The 3,743-nt window shown below is 35.6% G+C and overlaps 1 non-coding gene across 1 annotated transcript; it reads left to right on the forward strand.

Moving 5' to 3' along the window:
* The first annotated feature begins 397 nt into the window (after positions 1-397).
* LOC141589331 (small nucleolar RNA R71) lies at positions 398-505 on the forward strand. The gene has a single exon (XR_012520274.1). It is a non-coding gene; the product is annotated as a small nucleolar RNA R71 (small nucleolar RNA).
* The last annotated feature ends 3,238 nt before the right edge of the window (positions 506-3,743 follow it).

Raw genomic sequence — 3,743 nt, forward strand, 5'->3', positions numbered from 1 at the left:
AAAAGCTTGAAACGCATTTACCTCTTCGATAGGAGCTCGGCAATGAGCGGCATAATGACCCGCACCTCCACAACCATCACAAACAACTATTTGACATGTTGAAGACACGACATTGAGTTGTTGAATGGAATCTTTAGCATCTCTCTCCGCCAATTGTTGTTGGAGCAAGGCAATTTGAGCTAGCAAAACTGAGTTGTTGGAGGATTCTTCTTTACCTTTGGATGGCACAACTCGGGAATTGACATATTGTGCATCATGGACCGCCATAGATTCGATCGTGGCATGAGCAAGGTCGGTGTCAATTTGATCAAACCGCCCATTGTTGGCGGAATCAAGAATCCTTTGGGACTCCGCACAACATCCATTGTAGAATGTTATTGCTAGAAACCAATCATCTAGCCCATGATGTGGGCATTGTCTTTGAAGCTCTTTTTACCTCTCCCAAGTCTCATATAAGCTCTCAAGAGCTTGTTGACGGAATCCGGTGATTTGGCTCCTCAAGGTTTGAGTTTTCTCCGGTGGAAAAAATTTTGATAGAAGGCTAGAGCCAAAGTCTCCCAATTGGTGATTCCCATGGCGGTGCGGTCAAGGCTATTGATCCAAAGCTTGGCCTTGTCCTTCAAAGAGAAAGGGAAAAGTATTTCCTTTATTTGGGCATGAGTGACGCCCGTTTGACGGATCATGGAGCAATAGTCACAAAAGTTTTACACATGCAAATTGGGATCCTCCAAAGGACTTCCCCCAAATTGCTTCCTCTCCACAAGGCTAATGAAAGTTGGCTTGATCTCGAAGTCCGGCGCGGTGATTTGAGTGGTTGTGATTCCGGCCGGAAGCATGGCCGCGGTGGGCTTTGAGTGATCGGAAAGTTTCACCATCTTTTTGGTAGTAGATGGTGATGGTGGTGGAGATGATGAACTTGAAACCTCCTACTCTTCAAGGGCTTCTAGATCGTCTAAGTAAGACTTTCTAGCACTTTCAATTTGGATGGGAGAAGTGGCTTCTTTTATTTCCTTCCAAAAACGTCGTCTTCTCTTAAAGGTTTTCTCGGGTTCGGAATCCGGTGTAAGAAATTCTCCACTACGAGAAGACCTGGGCATAAGACAACAATTTCTAGGAAAATGGTAAGTAACGGTCTCAAGGAACAAGTGTTCCCCAAGACAAAGGAAAACAAGATAAAAATCGACAATTCAAAACGCAATAAAACCGTTTCCCCAAGAACGCGCCAAAATTTGATAGGCTTATCGCTTACATATGCAAAGATAAATTCCCTAAACACAAATAAATGTAGTAATAGGGGTCGAACCACAAGGAAACGGGAATTACGTTGTGAATTGCTATGGGTAGATTTTTATCAAGGTCGATTTCGTTTTTGGTTTGACTTGGTTGTTTGATTGACTAATAAACTATGATGTGAATTATATGATTAAAAGGGAGTCTAAGGGGTTCGGGTCACACATGCATAGGTAAACATATGATCATGATAAACTTGGTACTAATAACATTGTCAATTGCTTAGGTTTAGATACACCCACCTTACGATATTAGTGTCAACCATAGACCGGTTCCTAGAGAAACTCTCGTCCATGACTAGGTCGTCCTACTATACATGCTTAGTTTAATTCAATTCCGTGCCTCTCGACTTATAGAATGAATGAACAAACTTAATCAATTGAATAAGGCCTTAAACAAAGATTAAATGTTATGGCACAAGCATGTGATAGAAGCAATTTGAACAATATTATTATTATTAACCTATTTTATCATGTTATATACTTGATTTGCATGGCTCCCCTAGCTCTTAGACTAAGAGATTTAGCTACTCATGTTAAGGTGCAAAGTGTAAACTATATAAAGAGAAATGATAAACATGGTTGAGTGATTTATATGAACTAAATGTTTTAACATGTAAACGAAATTAAACTAAAGTAATCTAAATGGAGTGCTTAATTATAAACTAAATATAAACTAAATAGAAATGTAGACTATAAGTAGGAATACCTTAAAGGGATGAACTTGTATGGAAGAAATGAATAATAACCAAATGCTTGAACAATAACTTGAGTACAAAATGTTGAAAGATTAAACTAAAGGAAGATTTAACAATTTGTAAACTAAAATGAGAAAACTAATGAGGGAGATTATAATGCTTAAGGCTATTGTATAATAAAATGAGACGTAAGAAATTAGATGCCCTAAGCCTTGGAATGCCTCTCCTATTTATAGGAGAGGAAGAAGAAACGTAAACAATCAAGGTGCATGCGGCCCCGATCGGGGTTGGGCGGCCCCGATCGGGGTCGTGGTTTGTTGGAGTAAGTGTCCCCGACAATAATGCGATCACAATTGTCGATCATATTGATCACATGTTTAAATTTCATATCAAGAATACGGAAGGGATGATACATTACATATATAGTCAACTGGTCCACACATATCGGTAATGATTGGCTGGCTAGAGTTTGACATTACTGTCGTGCGACGGTGGTGATCCGTTGATCCCTTGAGGTCACACCTAAAGGACGATTCCCTTAATTGAAAAGGTTAATTAATTGTATGACGATACAGATTAATTAATTCCTTAAAATTGAACAAATTATTGTCATAAGAGAGAAAATGACATCTTATTATAATGTGATTAAATAAGATTTTATTTAGTGATTTAAGAAGTTATATTACTAAAATTAATCGGTGTTTGCGAAACACGCGAGATGAGAATGATAAGTTAGTTATAATTACAAGATGTTGTGAATTATACTAACTAGTAATTAAATGACCATTTTTATGTGAAAGTAATTTTGAATTACTAGTCAATTTGTTAAATGTGATTTATTTAATTTGTAAATGATATTTAATTGTTAAATATGCATTTTAAATTAAAACATGACATAAGACATGTCACATGTCACATGACATACAATTGTACAATTGACAAAAATAAAGTAGACTCCATATTACTACATATAAACCGAAATTGGGTGGGCATTGTTAGAAGTTTTGTCTTTTTCCATTTGTCTTATTTATTTGTCTAATATGCTTGATAGTGACATGACTATAGACAAAGGCTTACACATTTGTCTTGTGAAGACAAAAAGGAAAAAGAAAAATGGTCTATAGACCATAGAGGCCACCGGTTTTATGGATGAGAGATTAGAGAGTTTTTCTCAATTATTCATCATTCTCTTATGTTTAAACAAAACATAAACTTCTCTCTCTTGTTCATCATAAAATCAAGTTTTATGAATCTAATTTGTATAAATCAATAACTAATAATACTAGTAGTAGTATATGAGTATTAGTAATCAATTTTAAGGTAAACCACATTACAAATATCTAGTACATATTAGTTTGTGGGATTTTGGGATAGTCTTGGATGCTACTAATTGGAGGGCTTCTATTTTGAAGTCATGAATGTTCATCCATTATTGGAAAGCTCAAGAACTAACAAGAAAGAAATCTTGTTGGTGCCCATATGATGACCGAAATTTAGATGGTGAGAAATCGATTTTCTTATCTCTTCTTATTTAGTTTGCATGCATATGATCTAAATTAATTTTATGACTAAATTAATTTGTAACATATAAGAATATGTTGTATAATGAGATATAGATTTCTAACAAGCGGTATCATGAGCCTTAGGTTGTTTGCATGCAAATCGGTTATAGTTTCTCCGAGTTATACGATTAACATATAAAACTTATAAATTTGTGTTATTATGATATATCACGAAATCTTTTTTGCATGTTAAA

The sequence above is a fragment of the Silene latifolia genome, chromosome 6 (genome assembly GCF_048544455.1).
Source record: "Silene latifolia isolate original U9 population chromosome 6, ASM4854445v1, whole genome shotgun sequence".
NCBI lineage: Eukaryota > Viridiplantae > Streptophyta > Magnoliopsida > Caryophyllales > Caryophyllaceae > Silene > Silene latifolia.